The 20,787-nt window shown below is 38.2% G+C and overlaps 1 protein-coding gene across 3 annotated transcripts in view; it reads left to right on the plus strand.

The window, feature by feature from the left end:
- Window positions 1-20,787, plus strand: part of MFS17 (Major Facilitator Superfamily Transporter 17) — a 579,815-nt gene that overhangs the window by 541,124 nt on the left and 17,904 nt on the right. Inside the window, exon 7 of one of the 3 annotated variants that reach the window (XR_011605437.1) lies at window positions 1,743-1,935. The exons of the other annotated variants lie outside the window; for them this stretch is intronic. The gene's annotated coding sequence lies outside the window, so the exon portion shown is untranslated. The remainder of the gene's footprint in view (window positions 1-1,742; window positions 1,936-20,787) is intronic. 3 annotated transcript variants of the gene reach the window in all.

Raw genomic sequence — 20,787 nt, forward strand, 5'->3', positions numbered from 1 at the left:
TACCTACTATTTCAGAATTTCACATAACAGTTTTTTTTTTATCGGCCAAAAAAGAAAATACTAGAAACAAAAATTCTAGCTTCGTTAGAACTTTGCATTTTTTTTGTGAAGAAAGAACGACTTAGTGACGACGAATCGCACCGGGAGTGTACGCGATTAGTCCGATCGAAAAAGTAATGCACCGATCAAAAGGTATTGTGATTTTCTTCAATTTTACTGACCTTTAAAAAGTCGATTGGTTCAGGAAAAACTGCGGTGAAGGTAGAGAAAGTTGAAATGAAGTTCATCGGAAACTGAATAAGCAAAATGTAAAGATCTTTAAGTTTGATCATATTAGTGAAAGCAGAAATATTGATTATTTATTGGTAATTTCTTTTATGAGACTGTTTCGATTTCAAGAATAGTTGAAATGTATTATTGTGGGCGTTAGAGTGGGCTGAAACAAACTAGCGCTGCCCAGGAAGCACAGAAATCTGCACGCCAACTCCCTACATTCTAGCTCTAGATGTCAGCGTTCATACGGACAGACGAACAGACGGACATTGGTAGATCGACTCGGCTAGTGATCCTGATCAAGAATAAATATACTTTACGGGGTCGGAAACGCCTCCTTCCAACTTTTACATAGTTTTTTACGAATCTAGTGTATCCTTTTACACTACGATTAACTGGTATAATAAGTATTTTTGTCGATTTGTCCTATTTTTGGTGTTACCGTCATGGGATAATTTGTGTTGTATTACGATTGTGCTGAAAAAAGTTTTACTACAACCTTTTGAAGTTTAGCTAAATTAGCGGAAACAAGCTAGAAAAGGCTAAAATGTAAACGGTCACAGTTCTTCATCGCCTTGACATGTTTTACATGTTATTGGAAAGTTAGTTTTAAAATATAAACACTTTACTTGGACATAATTGTTCTTATTAAAACCCCTGCAAAATAAAAGCTAGATTGTATTATTGAGGTAAGTTTTTTCGAGAGTTTGAAAACACCCACAGAACTTGAAGGCAATTAAGACTCCTCAACTTTTGGCGTATTACACATTATCAAGAAAATTCGCGTTTGGAAGTTATTGAGCGTCAAAAACTATAACTCAGTACAGAGCAAATAACTTTTCAGGTTTATTCGAATGTGCCGAAAATTATGCAACTTAAGTTCTACGACTTTTGGGAAAATGAACCAATTACATGATTGATGTTTAAAACAAAAACTTCTGCATTCAAATAAAAAAACCTGTTAACGAAAAGAGGGATCGTGACGACCGCACCTTGAACATGCAATATTTGTATGTGAGAAGCTTAGAAATTTGGCTGAAGCGGAAAGAATGAAAACATATTTGAACGTATATTTATATAGTCGAATGCAAAAGCATTTTTTGTCTCAATAATTTGATATCAAAACTTTTGTATGTTGAAGGTGTGATTGTCACAACCCCTTATCTCGTTAAGAGATATTTTTATTTGATCATATATACAAGCTTTCCGAATATACGTTTTCTGTACTATACTTACGTATAACTTGAATTCCATGATATAGTTTAAGCTGCATATTAACTTAGGCTTGCCGAAGGTATTCGCCTTTATTGTCTTAAAATGGTTTTAAGCCAAAAAAATGGGTTACAGTGATTTTTGTTTTTCCACTGATAAATTGATTTTCACTATAAAACCCAACATCTTGTGAGCTATAAGTAAATATAGAAAACAGTTAAGTCCATTAACGTTGAAACTACTATCTATATTTTTAGGACTCCATTGATCAGTGGCGAAGCGTGTTTGGAGTTGCCGCCATTATCTCAATATTTACTTATCTTGTTTATCAAATTTTCGGGACAGCCGAAATACAATCCTGGAATAAAGAGCTTCCTACACATGACGAGGCAGATGAAGGAAAGATTTTATCGAAACCAAAAGAAGCTATTGGTGTAGTTTAAAGAAAAAGTACTTAAAATAAGCCCCTGGTTGTACCATATTAAATATTTTGTTACTATATCTTTGCTACTATCCTAATAAAATATGTGGCAGTTTTTATTATCGGTTTATCATTTTTCATCCCTTTACTAAGTATCCTGTTTAAACTAGTCAGAAAATTGTCGAAACCTGGAGAGAACATTGACATTTTCGAATGTCAGAATCAATTGGTAGAGCTTATCAAGAATATTAATAAATCTATGTAGGCGGTAACCTCAAGGTGAGTTTTACACAGTAAACACACAAAATTACAAAACTTCAAGACTGTTAATACTCTACATAAGTGGCAACACCTGCGACATTGCTGACCACTTAAAGCGAGCTCACCCAGCGTACAGCCAGTACAAGCCAACGCAAACGATCGATAAAAAATGTTTCACACATGACGATAACGACAGCAACTCAGTCCGTCGAGCTCACTTGGATATGGCCTTGATGGAGATGATAGCGAAGGACATACAACCATTTTCTATAGTCGACGACGAAGGGTTCTGGAAGTTCGTCAAGCCTTTGGATCCGCGCTTCACTTTGCCATCGCGTACGACTTTGCAGAATGCGCATATGGATATGTAAAACTGCGAAACATGCATTATCTAGTCGATAAATGCGCTATAACCATAAACTGCTGGACTAGCAAAGCTAAAACTGGCTGCTTCACCATCGCAGCTCACTTCATTGACCGCAAGTTCAACCTAAAATCGGCAGTGTTGGCAACAGAGCCCCTCCTTTGTGCCACTTACCACTCTGCTGACACTGTAGCGTGAACTTTGCGCGCAGAGCTAACAATCTGGAGACTGTTGCCAACAGACAATGTGCGAGCACATTCCTTGTTATGCCCACTGCCTAAACCTGGTTATTCAAGATTGTATTTTGATACAAGCAACTGAAAGTAGTATGGAAAAGCGGATTCTGGGACAATTAGCATATTATTCCGCCTTATTATTACAGGTGTTGCTGTGCACGTGACAAAGGCCGCACACCCAAAGTATCCAAAGATGGTTATGATTGTAAAACTAATTTATAAATCAAATGCACCCCATAAAAAAATGTCGCAAGTTCATGACTCTCAGATGTGGAATATTTTCAAGCACACATTTTTATTTCCGACCCAGAATGTTTAACTAGTAAATTGCCTAAGATTATCTACTTTCTACAAACGGGTCGTAAAAATGTCATAAAAGGGATTTAAGCTAGATCTACCCGAATATGCACACCTGTCCATTACCTGACCGTAAAAAAAAGGACACATACACAAGCCTGAAGGCGCACGCTCATTGACAAGATCATGGGCCTCACGCAAACGACCTCACGGTTGACTGCTAGCTCTAACACGCGCAACAACTCGCAAGTTGCCGACATATCTCAGCCAAGGAAATATTTTCCATTCTCCGTACCTGTAATTTTAACTCGAAATAAAAAGTTAGAAGTTTATTTTGTAGCACAATAATTTGTTTGTTTATTTTTTTTTGGTATTGCGAACATGTTTTATTATATATCAAAATTAATTTTCTGGCTTCGTCCCGGTGATTTGCATAGCAAAGGCAAGCGCACGTTTCCGATGTCAATTCAGGATTACAAAATGTAAAGTGTTCACCATAATTCGTACTTTTGAGATCATGTCCAACTCGATTCTTGAACATAGTTTTTGTGTTAAGAAGGTATTTAAAATGCAGACCAATTATCTGTCCTTTAAATTGTTTAATAAATTGGTAAATTTCCTCATGAAATTTCATTTTATTAATTGGGTTTTCTTGTAGGTCTTCACACATCTTGTCTCTATAAAATGATGTATAAAAATTATTTTATTGTTTTGATGCTACTTTTAAAAAAAAGGACAAAATAATGTATGTATTGTTAAGAGCACAAGCCCCGGCCTTAAGATGTGTTTCACAATATGAAAACCGGTTACCTTTAAACCTGTTTAATGACGGACAGCTCATTTCCCTTATATTACTGAGTTGACGACTCATAAAAAGGTCTATAGAAATCGTTTCTTTTCCACACCTTTATAAATAATTTGTTTTCCGCTTTTAGTTGTCCAAAGATACTTTCGAGCTTGTCAAAAACTGCTCTTCAGCGTTCAAAAATTTTTGTGATGTGTATTGGTTAACCAAACTGCAGTCTTTCGAGATTTTGTATTTAGCAAAGTAAAATCATATCGTGGTTCTATTAATAAAACAAGGAAGAACGCTATAGTCGAGTACCTCGACTATCATATACCCGTTACTCAAAGGGAAATGGAGATATGCAAGCAGCAAAGCGAGATTAAAATGCGCCACCTACCGGCGGTAGACAGATTTAAGCGTTATGGGCGTTAGAGTGGGCGTGGCAAATTTATTTTTGGATCAATCGATAGGTATTGACGACACCAATACATTTCAGTTAAAATTTTTTATCTAGCATGCAAATTGTGGGCGTCACAGGTTTTCGCGGTTTGTGGGCGTTTAAGTGGGCGTGGCAAACTTTTTTTTAGGTCAATCGATAGGTATTGATGAGAACAATACATTTCAGTTAAAATTTTCTATCTAGCATTAAAACTGTAGGAGTTACAGTTTTGGGCGGTTTGTGGGCGTTAGAGTGGGCGTGGCAGTCTACTGAAACAAACTTGCGCTGCGTAAGAAGCTCAGGAATCTGTACGCCAAATCTTAATAGCCTAGCTCTCATAGTTTCCAAGATCTCAGCGTTCATCCGGACAGACAGACGGACAGACGGACATGGCTAGATCGACTCGGCTAGTGATCCTGATCAAGAATATATATACTTTATGGGGTCGGAAACGCTTCCTTCTGCCTGTTACATACTTTCCGACGAATCTAGTATACCCTTTTACTCTACGAGTAACGGGTATAACTATTATTCAAGCTTGGATCTTTTTCGAATACAACTCCATTTTCCTTAAGAATGCAATTATTATTATAATCAAAGAAACCATAAACATCTATCGAAACAGTATCTTTCAACATTTTTCTAATGTTAAACAACTCGTTGTACTAGTCCGTTTAATGGGTTATATTCAACTAAACGGTCATGCATGAGGAGACAGTAAACTTGGGTATTTTCATGACTTGGTGTCTTCAGTTCTATTGAAATTCTCACATCAACAGGACCAGCTTTCACCGATTCGTGTTGATATGAAAGATCAACCACAATAATAGGGGCCTTCAATTTAAATTCATTTGTGGTCAAAAATGGTTGTGATTTACGATTATAGTAACTAGAGTGAAATCTTGTATACATTTCATATAGGTGAGCATACTGATTCCTACTAAAATCGACATTGTTTTCCGCTTGTAATTGTCCTTAGATACTTTCGAGCTTGCAAAAAATTGTTTTCTCCACCGTTCCAAACAATTTTGTGATGTGTATTGGTTAACCAAATTTCAGTTTTTCGGGATTTTGTATTTAGCAAAGTAAAATCATATGGTGGTTTTATTAAAAAACTATTATTCAAGTTTGGATCTTTTTCGAATACAATTTTCTTTAGAATAAAATTATTATTATTAAAGAAACCTTGAACACCAAACGGAACAGTATCTTTCAACATTTTTCTTATGTTAAACAACTCGTTGTACTAGTCTGTTTAATGGGTTATATTAAACAAAACGGCCTTCAGTTCCAAAAAAAAAGTTTAACTTGTGAATCACCTTGTACAAGTAAAGAACAACTGACACTCCATATAGACAATTGTATGGGATGTCCGCATTTTCACAATTGAAAATTCAAATGAAAATTTTTCGTATTCCCACGGGATTTCACTTGTTTCTTATATTAATTTTTCGTATGGCCTGTTACGTGCCGGTGACACGTCCCACGTGAAAATCAAAATATTTCCGATGAGTTTTCACTTATGAAAATATAGAATTTAAAATACACACATTTTTAGGTACATTTAAAATCATTTTAGTTAGATTGTATTATTCAGATTTTCAATTAAGGGACAATTATTGTAAGTATTACAGATTTTTAGTTTTGTTAGTTTGTTTTTCACGTTCGTCATCGCCTTTCTCAAACATGTGTCCGGGTCCTCGGAGTCCTTAACCAACGCTCCTGAAAAAATGTATTGGTATATGATTAAAAAATGCGTTTTACTTGTTTATTTGTATGTTTACCTTTCAGAGCTGTGTATAAACCCTTTGCGGTTTTTTTTAGCACAAAACATTTCATCATCCACTTTCGGCTAACGGAACGGAATTACGTACATTAAACTAAGGTTAATGCACAACATCTTAAACTTAATGTAGCACTAACCTGACATTATTATATTAACTTAAAGAAACGATTAAAGTAACTTTGCTGCGCACAATTAAAACGGATGCTTCCCTTTCAATCACTCAAACACCCCATTACTTGATTTCTTTTGGCTTCTCTTCTTTGTTGGCGAGTGCCACTGCACGTATACCCTTTCTAAAGCGAAAAATACCCGACTATATAATTTTTACTTCTTGAGTAAAAACAAGGAAGAACGCTATAGCCGAGTACCTCGACTATCAGATACCCGTTACTCAGCTATATGGAGATATGCAAGCAGCAAAGCGAGATTAAAATGCGCCACCTACCGGCGGTATACAGATTTAAGCGTTATGGGCGTTAGAGTGGGCGTGGCAAATTTATTTTTGGATCAATCGATAGGTATCGACGAGACCAATACATTTCAGTTAAAATTTTTTATCTAGCATGAAAATTGTGGGCGTCACAGGTTTTCGCGGTTTGTGGGCGTTAAAGTGGGCGTGGCAAACTTTTTTTTGGGTCAATCGATAGGTATTGATGAGAACAATACATTTCAGTTAAAATTTTTATTCTAGCATCAAAACTGTAGGAGCCACAGTTTTGGGCGGTTTGTGGGCGTTAGAGTGGGCGTGGCACTGTGCTGAAACAAACTTGCGCTGCGCAGGAATCTCAGGAATCTGCGTGCCTAATCCCAGTATTGTAACTCTCATAGTTTCCGAGATCTCAGCGTTCATACGGACAGACGGACAGACGGACAGACGGACAGACGGACAGACGGACATGGCTAGATCGACTCGGCTAGTGATCCTGATCAAGAATATATATACTTTGTGGGGTCGGAAACGCTTCCTTCTGCCTGTTACATACTTTCCGACGAATCTAGTATACCCTTTTACTCTACGAGTAACGGGTATAAATACAATACGATTTTTTTAAAATTGTAAATACAAAAATTTTTTAAGTATTGAAATCAATTTTAACGGACTAAATTTCCATAACTAAGCTAAAAAATTATATTGTAATAAAAATGTATAATAAGTAAACATAACATTATAAGTAAATTCAATTTACTTAATTTTACCTTAATCCAATAATAAACTTTTATAAAACAGTATTAGTTGTTTCTTTTTCGCTAGAGCCATGTCACCGCGCCCCTACTGCAGAACTGAAGCGCGGTCTTGTATGAGAAGACAATAAGCTTGGGTATTTTCATGACTGGCTGCCTTCAGTTCTATTGAAATTTTCACATCAATGATATGAAAGATCAGTTACAATAATAGGGACCTTCAATTTAAATTCATTTGGGGTCAAAAATGGTTCTGATTCACGATTATAGTAACCAGATTGGTATCTTGTATACACATCATATAAGTGAACATACTGATTCCTACTAAAATCGACATTGAGATTATCATATGGATATGACTCAGAATTAAAGTGAACTTTCAAGGTTGAAAAATTATTTAGTGTAAATCCAATTATTGCAAATCTTGGGTTTTCGCGGTTAGCCGACAATTTCACATTCCAGCTGTGTTGACTGCCATACCCTAATAGGCTAATATATGAATCCCAACTACGTAATGCGATTGGCAGGTTTACACCACGTTTAAAAATATCGTACATCTTAGTTTTTGCAAAATCGCTCCGAGTTACATGGGGAATTTTCCAGGTTGTATTCGTTATTTCCAGTTTAAAGTTTGTTTTCCTGAACGGTTGCAGTCTTTAATAAAGTCTCATATTTAGGCGCATATTGACATCTCTATCCTACGTAACAGAAAACCGACGTACAAATATATATATATTTTTTTTCGTTTCTGGCAATGTTGCTGCGACGGCGTCCTTTTGTGAAATTCATTTTAGTATCAAACAGGCTTCGCAACTGGCAAGAATAAAATTAAATACAGTCCACACAACTCAATCGTTTATATTTCTAACCAAATTGCTGGTCCATCGTTCCGGATTCTTGGACAGTTTTGAAGTGCTTTGATTGTCAGAGTAACTGTTTGCAATGGAACAATTAAAATCATTAGTGAAAAGCCGTGCCAGACTAAAGTCCAATATCACACGTGTCTTGGCATGAGCTGAACAAACGGAGATTTCTACACACACAGAGATTGTCACACTGATAGATCTTCTCAACGAAGTTTGGAAGGAGGTCAACCAGTTTAGCGATTGCATTGCGCTTCACGAGGAAGTGAAAGGCTATGTCGATCCGGAGATCGACAATGCGGTCTACGAAGCAAAATATCTAAAGGCAAGCGCTATTCTCAAGGAAAGGAATAATGATCTACAACTGGGGACATCTACAAGCAGTGCGAATGGCAGCAACGGACTTCATTCAAACAACGATGCAATCTTGAACTTGCTGCAACAAAACCAACACCTATTTGAGCGACATGCTGTAAGTCAGAGCACACCGAACCCGCCTGATGATGTTGGTGGTGACGTCACGTTAGCGAACTGCCGAAATTTGAAATCAAACAGTTCTATGACAACTATGCAGAGAGGCCATCCTTTCAAAACATGTATGAAAGCACAATTCATAACAAACAGCATTTGTCCAACACCCAAAAGTTCTATCACCTGAAAACACTTCTCGTTAATGAGACTGCCAACTTGATTCGACACTTGGCAATTACGGACACGGATTACAACAATGCTTGGGAACGGCTGAAGGAAAGATACAATGGTCCACGACACATTGTAAACTCGTTTTTTTTATAGTTTATGAGCCTGCCAACAACTACAAGGATCGATGCAACAGTTCTACGGAAGGTTTCGGACGAAGCAAACGAAATTGTTCGTGGATTGGATGCGGTGAATCATACGGCCAGGGGGATTGCGCGCAGCATGGAGACAGATTCACCATCTCTAGAGGAATTTTTCAAGTTACTCGATTCTCGCTGCGAGTAACTAGATCTGAGTAAAAAGGAGCTTGTGACTGGAAGCAAGACAGCAACACATCCTGAAAAGCCAAAAAGGATCGCACAATCAATGGTTGCGGTTGAAAGTAGGGGCTGCACCAAATGTAGTTCTACAGAACACACTCTATATGGCTGACAGCAGTTTCTGGATATGTCTGGACTTTGTAAAGCAAAAATCACTATGCTAAAACTGTTTGCGACCTGGCCATGGGGTCAACAGGTGAAAGTCAACATGCAAGTGCAGGCAATGCAAAGGAAATCATCACTCTCTTCTTCATGTCCAACCGAATCCACAGGCTAGTGGGAATCCTGCCCAGATAGCGGAGGAGGACGAGCAAAACCTAAGCGCTTCTAACACAAACTCAGTGACACTCAGTCATTTGGCCCAAGGAGCGGGCACCCAAAAGGTTTTATGTGCACAAGGCACTGCAAAATTTACACATCTAACAGAATTTAAACGAAGCATATACCAACTGCTATGGTGTATGTTAAAAGATCAAATGGTGACCACGTAACATGCCGTTTTCTATTGGACACAGGATTAGAGCTGTCTTATGTATCTGGGCGTTGCATCTAAGCAGGAATCTCTCCGGTAAAAGCAGTCACGACAAGGGGATGCAGCACGCTGCAAATCAAGTCTTGCGTATCCGATGATCGTTTGGTTGTCTATGCCCACGTGCAGACTCACCTCATCTGTGGACAGCCAAAATATCGAGGCATCGACACTCGAGGTATTTAAGAATCTGCAGCTGGCGGATACACATTTCAACGCAAACACACCAGTTGATTGATACTATTGGGAAGCGAACACGTATGGTCAGTGTTCACAGGACGAAAGACAGGGTAATCTTATCGCTATTTCCTCGGTATTCGAATGGGTTATCACTTCACTCATCACGTCGAACGCAAGCAACGCTATTGCAATCACCACAACAATGGATATTGACTACACGCTCCAGAAGTTTTTTGGAAACTGGAGAACGTTCAAAGCAACACAAAATTGGAACCGGAAGACGAACAGGTCGAGAAGCACTTTCAAGCCACCCACAGTCGTGATGAAAACGGGAAGTATGTCGTTGAACTTCCTTTCAACACATGAAGCTCTTAAACGATTTAAATCGGTGGAGCGACGACTACAACAAAACGAGCAGCTGCGAACACAGTACGTATACTTTATGCGGGAGTATATCAATCTGGGTCACATGCCTGAGGTGCCGCCAGAAAAAACCGCTACTGAGAATCAGTTCTTTCTTCCCCACCACCCAGTGCTAGGCCGAAAACTGCGAGTGGTCTTTGATTGATCCTTTCGCGACGTTAATGGTAAGGCCTTAAATGACACTCTTTTCACAGGGCCCAGTATCCAACGCGATCTATATGCTGTGTGCCTACGCTTTCGAATGTACAAGTTCGCATTCTCAGCGGACATCCTTAAAATGTTCCGCCAAATATGGGTAAACGAATAGCACAGAAACTACCAGAAGATCGTTTGGAGAGAGGATCCATCCGATCCGATCAAGCATTTCCAATTGTGAACAGAACATCATGTGCACCATTCCCGGCGGTAAGAGTGCTGGAACAACTCGCTGTGGATCATCAAGACGAATACCCGAAGGCATCAAAAATCCTACTGGTGGGTTTTTATGTCGATGATGTTCTTACTGGGTCAAACAATGAGGATGAACTACGTCGAAACCGAGACAAGTTGATTCAGCTGATGTCGTGCGCAAATCTGGAACTCGGGAAATGGGTATCCAATACCTCATTGATAAAAACTCATGATACCGACCCACAATTGTCGCCAGTTAAAGTTCTCGGACTATACTGGCATTCCGGAAAAGACATTCTAACGTACAACATAGGTCTAGCGGAAAATCCTGATTGCACAAAGAGACAAGTCTTGTTCGACGTCTCCAGGATATTTGATCCTCTCGGACTCTTGGCACCCATTGTAATCCAATTTAAGATTATTTTCCAAAAACTCTGGCTCTTAAACTTGGATTGGGATGACCCGCTCCCAACTAAACTAGCGGACAACTGGCTAAAGTGGGGAGAAGATCTAAACACTCTATAAAAATTCCAATTACCACGCTTCGTTGCCAACTACGCAGACAATATCGAACTCCGCGGATTTTCGGATGCTTCAACCAGCGTATGTTGCTGTGGTGTACAGCAGAGTTACAAATGTCGACGGATCCATCTCGTTGTCCCTTGTGGCTGCGAAGACAAGGGTGGCTCCACTGAAACAATAATCCTTGCCACGCCTGGAGCTTTGCGCAGCACTTCTTCTAAGCCAACTCATTCGTTCCATCTCATCTGGATTGCGCCACAAGAACATAACTGTATTTGCCTGGTCCGACTCATGAATAGTGCTCTCCTTGTTATCCTATGCACCAGTCCAACTAAAGACTTTTGTTGGAAACAGAACCTCGGAAATCCTTGACACTATTCCTAAAAAGGCCTGGCGGCACGTAGACTCCAAAGCAAACCCAGCTGACTGTGCTTCTAGGGGTCTGATGGCTGCTGACCTCATCGGCTACCATTTGTAGTGGAATGGACCTTTGTGGCTACGGAACAAGGATCAGTACCTGGTAATGTTTAATAATTCACGTTTTGGTTTTATTTTTCAGACAAACGCATTCAAGGAGAAGTCAAGTCCAACTGTTTGGCTACAGTGGCTGTTGCAACTTAGGTGAATCCACTCGATGAGCTGATCGCACGAGTTTCTTCTTGGCTCAAGCTCGTTCACATTATTGCCTATGTGAAGCGATTCATTCAACGCACACAAAATCCGTCCTGCGATAGGGTTTCAAGTGCTCTTACATTTGAAGAGATTAAGGCAGCAAGGACCATCTGTATAAGACACGTGCAACGCTGTTTCCACGAGGACTACCAATTGCTCCTTGCCAAGAAACCCCTAAGGAACCGATCGCAGCTGGTCAAACTTGCACCAGTGATAGACGAAAACGATTTGCTGAGGGTAGGCGGACGACTAGAGGCAAAACAGCCAGTTTTGCTACCAAAAGCGCGCCGAATCTCAAAGCTGATTCTGGAACATGAGCACCGAGTAAATCTTCACCCTGGCGTTTCTTCCCTGTTTGTTATCTTTCGTCAGAGATTCTGGATAATTGGAGCACGTAATCTCATTCGCAGAATAACACACGACTGTTTATCCTGCTTTCGTCAACGCTACCACACTGCCCAACAACAAATGTCTGATTTACCCAGCGTGTGTGTCACTCAAGCCCTTCCATTTGTCAATACTGGTTGCGACTATGCAGGTCCAATCTTTCTGTAGGATGCCAAAGTTCGGAAGCTACGTATTAGCAAGGGCTACATTTGCCTGTTCGTCTGCATGGTATACCTGGAACTTGACACAGACCTCCTTGGCTGCCTTGCGGCGCTTCATATTCCTACGTGGCAGGTGTAGCAAGATCTACAGCGACAACGGAACCAACTTTATTGGAGCTAAGCGATCCCTCAACGAAATTCAAGAATTGCTTTCATCACAACTACATCGTCACATCCACTCTGGCGGATGATGGAATTCAGTGGGTACTCATTCCCCCTAGAGCTCCTCATTGGGGAGGGAAACGGGAGTCGGCAGTTCCCTTTGTCAAACTGCATCTGCGCCGAGTCAACGCTCACCTTCGAACCTTGCTTGCCCCTTGCGAACCCTTATGCTACACACTTGATACAGAAAACAACTACTTATCACCCGCCCACTTCTTAATTGGGCGACCGTTAGCCACCGTGCTAGATCCTGACTTAAGCCACATCCCTGTGGGCCGATTAGGATATTGGAAACCATCCAGGCTATTCTTCAATGATTCTGGAAGAAATGGCATCAGGAGTATCTGACTATTCTGCAACAACGTCCTAAATGGACCACTTCAACACCCAACCTCTCCATCGGTGATGTAGTTCTCGTTAAGGAGTCCATTACACCACCAGCATCGTGGCATATGGCACGGGTTATGGAAACCTATCCAGGGAAGGATGACCTCGCTCGAGCAGTCAAGCTGAAGACATCAACAGGAGAGATGATCAGGCCAATCACGAAGGTTGCCGTTTTGCTCAATTCACAAACTGTGTTTCAGAGCGGGCTTGGCTGTTCCTGAACGGTTGCAGTCCTTAAAAAACTCTCCTATCTAGGCGCATAATGCCATCTCTATCCTATGTAACAGAAAACCGATGTATATATATATATACTTTTTTCGTTTCTGGCAACGCTGCTACGGCGGCGTCTTTTTGTGAAATTCATCCCAATATCAAATAGGCTTCGCAACTGCCAAGAATAAAATTACATACAGTCCACAGAACTCAATCGTTAATATTTCTAACCAGTTAGTTAATTTCTGGTTTTTTCAAACGCATCGCCAAGACTCTTAGATAGCGTCAACACTAGCTCGTGTTTACATTTTAACAAAACTTTTTTATAATCCTCGGCAAATCCCAAGGATTTTTTTAACGGTACAGAAAAGTTGAAGTTAGGGTCCCGCAGAAATTTCGTCTCCACTGCTTCACCCAGAATAAAAAAGATTTTGACTTTGAAGATTATCTAGAGATATAAAATTTTAAGGGTAGTAGTCAACCGATATGGACTTGACACCTTTGTCTTATTGTATTTAGTTGTTACATCGCCTTATTTTGATGGTAACTATCTTTTTAGTCTTGGTTTTTTATGTTTACTATCTGTATAGTATCTGTAAAGTACTTAGTTTTGGATGGTTACTATCTGTATAGTATCTGTAAAGCACTTGGTTTTAGGTGGTAACTATCTGTTAACAAGTGTTATGAGATGTTATAGAATCTTATTAAGAAGGATCAAAGCTCTCAATTTAATGTTTCTCAGATGTGTTAGCCATTCTGTTCCAGAATCATTAACTCCAAAAATGAGAAAGATTCTCTTTTTTCCGGAAATGATCCATAAAAACACAAGACCTACCCCGATCATAAACCTCGCTTACGAAAAACCGACTTGTCCTGAACTATCATTACCTGACCGTCAAAAAAGTCACATGCCCAAGACCCAAGGCGCAGGGCGACTGATAAGATCATACATCTCAAGACCATTGATAAGGGATGAAGTTACGACCGTGCAACAACTCGCAAGAAGCCGACGTACCTCATTGAATAAAATACTTCCATTCTTTTGTACCTGTAGTTTTAGTTACTGTCAGATACATATTTTGTAGGATCATTTAATATTTCTTTATTTATTTTATTATTGCAATCATATTTCACTATTAAATATTAAATATATATTAAATATATAATTACAAGTTCACACCATAAGTTTAATATAAAAAAAAACTTTATTTAATTTATTTTTAAGCTGGTTACAATCTTATTTTTATGGAAGAACACCTACTTGCTATTAACAAATCTCAAACTAAACTCGCTTCTTATCATAAACTTCTTCGACGATTATACCTCGGTTTTTGAGCTTTAGAGCTTTGTATGAGTGGACGTAGCTTTAATTGAGCGAGTTTTCTAATTGCCCTTTTGATTGTTGATTGATAACGCACCGGTGGCTCAATCCAAATGTTTAGTGTAGGGTCTTCTTTCACATGGTAATTTTCCATTGAGGGTCCAAAAGTGTGGGAACGAGTTAATGGTGTAACTTGACTCGTTCTGGCTATTTAGTCTAGACTTTGTGTGTATTTGCCATTAGATACAGCCTGGTTGGAGTACTAAGGTTGTCTGAAGGATAGATTCTGGGGTGGTGAATGTGTGTGTGGGTGCGTGGACATGTGCAAAGAGTTATGTGGAGCTATGGATATGTCACTCCCCCATCCTTTGAATTAGGCCAGTCCTCAGGTGCATAGTGTTGGGTATAACATTACGTTTTCTTCTATGTTAATCTGATTTGGTAGATCGTCTCAAATTTCTGTACTTTTTGGTGTTTCTTTCTATGTGTAATCTAACATTGTTTTCGATAGAGTGAATATATCCAACTGTACAGAACAATCAAGGATTTTATAGAAATTTCTTTATTAAAGCAATTTTGATTTAACAATGTTTTAGGGATTTTCCATGTCAATAAAATATTTGGTTCGACATAATTAATTTGGAAATTTGTATATGTTTTAGTATACTTGCATTCCGTGTATTCTTGTCTAATTATTCCATTTATACATTCATCAAATACAATTTTTCCTGTTTACTTTGTGAATACTTTATCTTCATATAGGAAATATTTTTCGAATATATTTTCTGTTAAAATATTGTTATTTTCATCGGGATAAGGAATAATTTCCAAAACGGGAGATTAAACTATTTCTGAAGGAATATGGGAAATAATAAAAATTTCATTTGTGTCTGTTTTAAGCCAAGTGGATGTTTTGATTTTCAACAATTTCTCAGAGTTCATGTTTTTCAATATTCGTGTTTTAATAATTTTGTGTTGAATAAACCTAATCTTGTTAGCTGCATCCCTATCTCGATATCTTCTACATATTCTGTAAGGTGTTGTAAATTAAACTTTAAAACGCTGGCTTGTTGTTGCCTTTCTCCGTCTTCTTATAATGTATTAATTACTTCAATTCCGTTGTTTATAACATCGATAATTATATTTAAATCAGTGTACTGAACACTAGTATCTACCAAATTAATAATTTTTTGTTCCATCTTGTCCTTATCATCTTGATCTTATGTTCCGAATAGATATTTGTAAATAGTCCTCCTTACTACGTTTTGCTATTGTAATTCCATTAATTTCTCTTTTAAGTTTCTTTTCTAGATATCTGATTTGGATAACGTCATTAAATTTACTAGCTTCTTTTAAAAGACTCTTAAAGGTTTGTTCAGTTTTTGTTATGTTTACACTTAGATAATGATATTCATAATTAGACGGGATTTCTATTGATCCGGTTTTAAATACAACATATCCGTTTTGGGCCTTAATGGGATTTATTTCAATGCTCTGCCCAATTGTTAGTTGAATTGCAGTAGCTAATATTACGAGATTCATTGAGATGTTGTTGAGTCCGCCCATTTCCTTCCATTTTCCTGGAATTATCATAGTATTTACTTTTATTAATATTCTTCTTCTTTTTGAATTTTGATTAATGTTGAAAAATCTTTCTTCCCCTATTCGTCTCCTGAAAATGTTTTTTGTCTGTTTTTTTCAAGGTTCCTGTCTTCTTAAATGGATTTGTGGTTTTAGATTTTACCAAATGTGCTTGTCTATATATTGTATCTATTTCATAATCATGACGTTTTTCATTTAATTTTTCAATTAGATTTGTTTTCTTTCCTTGTGTGCCATTATCAGGAGTTCCTGCATACGTAAATATGTCTGCTGGTATTTGATTTGTAGCATTATGTTTTGTTTTATGATTATAAATGTACAGAATTAATTCTCAATGTCTGGCTCGCTTCCTATAATTCTCACTATTCTTTTTATAAGTGTTTGTCTTAAGGTTTTTAAGTCTTTGAAGCGCATTGGTAAACCAAGGTGGCCTGTTTGTCTTTGAAGGAAACCTATCAGGAAAGCATTCATTAAAAAAGGTATTTAACACTATATAGAAGTGTTCAGCACTTTCAATATACATACAATTGTACAATTCTGTCCAATTATATTGAGAAATCATGTCGTTAAGTTTTTTATAGTTACATTTTCGGGAAACATTTTTGAGAAACTAAAGGAGAGAGGGTATCAACGCATGGGAGGCAGATTGTCAATTCCATTGTTGGATGATATCGGTTTTCAGGTACAACAAGAGCGTCAATTCTAGATACCGTGACTTCAGACGGGTCTGAAATAAACACAAGATCTAGTTGTCTATTTAATGAGTTTCGTATAATGCTTACTTGCTGTAACGATAATTCTAGAAGACCATCTACAAAATCATGGGCGGATAGAGGTATAGCGACTAGTGAGTCAGTAGGAGGAGACCAAGAAATATCAGGGAGATTAAAGTCACCCAAAACACTAAAAAGGTCACTGTTAGAAAGAAGGGATAGAACAGATTTTATCGCAGACAGGTGGTGCTCATAAATTATTAAATCAGAGCCAGGTGGAATAAAGGAACATGTAACAAATATTGAGAATGATTGCAAGGAAACTTTCACACTAACAAATTCAATTTCATTAGGAGTATCAGAGTGAATTCTCTCGGATGTTAGGCTAGTGCTAACGGCAATCAGCACACCGCCTCCCCTACGTGAGGAGCGATCGGTCCTATAGACATTAAAATTGTTTGACAGAACTTCATTGTCAGATATCTCTGGTTTCAGCCAAGTTTCCGTAAAAGTTAAAATATCAACAGTAAATGCAGAGGAGTCAGCATAAAGCTTTGGTAGCTTCATATTTAGTCCCCTAACATTTTGATAAGCCAAAAATAAACTTTTTAGTTTTTTGGCGCCGTGGAAGGTCTGTTATTTGTTCTCGGTTTATTGGGAACAAATTCTTTTATTACTAAATCATCATTAAGCCAAAAGCTTTCAGAAAGTAGTACCTTAAACACATCAGGCGGAGCAAATATTTTAAACGACGATATACTACGAGCATATGAAAATCTAAATTGTTCCACTGAAATATTCTCGGATGGGAATTTTTCACGAATAAATTCCAAAACATCCTCAGATGTGGTATCTGGGGTGAATCTCGAAACAAATAATTGTTTTCTATGTGGAACAACTGATAATTTCTTACGTCCCCCAGCAGCAGATGGCACCTCACTAAGCTGAGAGCCAGAAGCGGTAACTTCTGTACCTATAGGTACGGTCGGCACCGTAGCCGGCACTGAAGGTTTTTTTACCACCCGACTTCGAGAAGCAGTGACTTCACCTAAAACAGCTGTATCCATAGGCGCAGTAGGCTCACTTACTACAGTGTCAACAGAGACTGCTGCAGCCACCAAGTTCGGATTTGGGGTGGATACCGTGACCGTATTAACTGCCGCTAAGCTGGTTTTTTTTACGTTTAGGCGACTCAGTTAGTAATTTTTTATTATTAAATTGGGCACAAACGGAATTGAACCCCTCATTGAGCTGTTTAAAAGCACCAGAGAGATTCAAAAGGCTGTCTCGAGTCTGCTTCATAAAGCCGCTCATCTCAACAATCATTTCCTTGCAGGATCCACATGACCACATGAGTCCAGAATTCTGATCAATGAAGTCTTTGACTCTACCAGTAAATCCTGCGCATTTAACGTGCATTATCGACTCGCAGAGCCAGCAGAAAATAAAAGGGTCTTTAGTTGAAGACGAAAGAGTACAATTTTTCTTAGAGCAGACAAGAGCCATTTAAAGGATGAAATGAAATAAAATAATATATGAAGAATACCTCAAGTAAATTTGGCACTGGGATCAAATTCCAAAACCACAAAGGCACAAAACACGAAAAAAAATAAGAGCGCGAGACCGCGTATTAATTTAAATGTAAGAGAGCACGAGAGAATAAATCTTCTATCGATTGAGCGTTGCTTGTGGGACACTGACAACTTTACGCAGGAACAGTTACAATGTAAAGCAAGCAAGAGAGAGAGAGAGAGAGAGAGACAAGAGAATAGCACACCAAAAGTCTACCAGAAATTTGGCAGGTTCAGAGAGAGTTTAAGTTACAGTTGTAATATAGAGCGGGAGAGAGAGTGAGAATCAAAGAGTTTTAGCAAGTTTAGTGAGTATAAAAATTACACTAACAATGCTAGGAGATTAAAGAAATCTAATAAAAATGTTAAAATAACTATAATCACTGGGAGATCTAGTAAAAAACACTAAACACACTAACCCAGCGGTTAGACTAAATTTTTTTAATAAACAAACACAAAACACTCGCAAAAAATCACAGAATAGACAAAAATTCAGAGCACAAGAGTAAACACAACCGTTCACAAGCGACGCTAAATCGTAAGGAAAGCTTTCTACGTCTGATATACTCCGATTTACTTGATACGTCCGATCTTACTTGTTGTTACTTGAATTTTTACTCCTTCAGAATTTAACCAATTGTGCAAAGCTCAACACGTAAATGCTGAATCTTTATCTGCTTTAATTTCTTGTGGTTTTCCCATTTCGTTGAATACTTTCATGATACCTCTTTTAGTTTCTGTAGACAGCACTTTCTAGGTCTTTCTTGTTCGGCGGTCCCAGCAAAAGTGATATTTGTTGCACAGATTTGAACAGGCTTAGCCTATGTTACAAGAGTTGGGGGCATACAGTATGAGGGAGTGAGACAAGCATTGTGTTTCTTAAGAGTAACAGAGATGTATATAAGTGTTTAACAATAGTGTGACCTAACTTAATGTAGTATGTATGTACAAAAGATGCTTAGGGATATGTATGTGTGTGTGTGTCTGCTTGCTACAATTCGGCCATCCTGACCAGAGAGCTCCTGATCTCTTAACTATTTGCATTATTAATCCATGGTCGTATATTTGCTACTGCCCAAACTCCCTTATATGGAAGCCTAGACTGTTGAAAACCTTCAACATCCTCCAAGACATACCTATTATTACGAAGAACCTTTGTCACTCTGTAAGGGCCTTTGAATTTTGAAATTAGTTTTTTGGATACGCCTACATGAGAATCGAAGATTTTGATCATTACTAAATCGTCCGTCTGGTATTGTTTAGCAATCTTTCTCTTAAGGTATGTGCGTAACTTATTGTATTCTTGCAGCTTCTCGATGCTCTGAGTAGCTTTTTCTCTAATTACTTCTAAATTCCTACTTTCTCTATCTTTATTTAACTCTTCTAATTTCTCTTTTAAGCTATCTATAACTTTTCCTTTTTGAGACACTCCGAATAAGTCTTGACTTGGGTGCTGACTAACTGATCTTTGAATCGTATTATTAAGTGCGTGTTCAACTGTTTCTAAAACTGTATCCCAGAACAATCCCTTGTCTGGATCAGTCAATTTAGCGATCATGGGTCCTATGCTTCTATTAACTCTTTCGACTTGCCCATTAGCCTGCGGCGATCCAGTGGCTATCTTAATGTGTTTCACTTCGTTTTCCTCTAAGAAGTCATGAAATTCTTTAGATGTGAAGCATGTCCCACGGTCTGAGATCACGCATCGCGGCCTACTATACGACCTGAAATAGTCCTTTAATGCTACTATTGCTTCCCTAGACTTTGTAGTTTTTGCCGGATAAAGTCTTACAAACTTTGTAAATCACCAGTACGTGTTTGTTAGCTCTACTCTTGTCCACCGGGCCATAATGGTCTATGTGTATGACATCAAAGGGAATGCTTACTTTGGGGATGCTGTGAAGGAAACCTTCGTCTTTACCAGACTTATCAGAATAGGCGATGCATTTCAAACAATTATTAATGTGCCGCTTGCATTTTTCACGAACTATGGGGAAACAGTAACTTTTTGAGATAACTTCTACCATCTTATCTATTCCAACATGTCCTAATTGATCGTGGTAACTAAAAAGAACGTGGCCTTCCATTTCGCTTGGCACATAAAATAAAAGACCATTCTTATCCTTTTTTCTGTAAATTATTCCATTTCGCATTTCATAATCCTTTAACTCTGTTTCCTGAAGTTTTTCAGCTATACATACTTTTGATTTTCTCATCTCTACTTTGACATATAAGTTTAAGTTTTCTTCAAATGAATTAGAATCGATTGACAGTATGTTTGTGTTGCTAAGTGCATCGACGTGTTGCATACGCTTGCCGGCTATATGTTCCAGAGTGTAGTCATAATCTTGAAG

The sequence above is a fragment of the Drosophila suzukii genome (genome assembly GCF_043229965.1).
Source record: "Drosophila suzukii chromosome 2 unlocalized genomic scaffold, CBGP_Dsuzu_IsoJpt1.0 scf_2c, whole genome shotgun sequence".
Taxonomy (NCBI): Eukaryota; Metazoa; Arthropoda; class Insecta; order Diptera; family Drosophilidae; genus Drosophila; species Drosophila suzukii.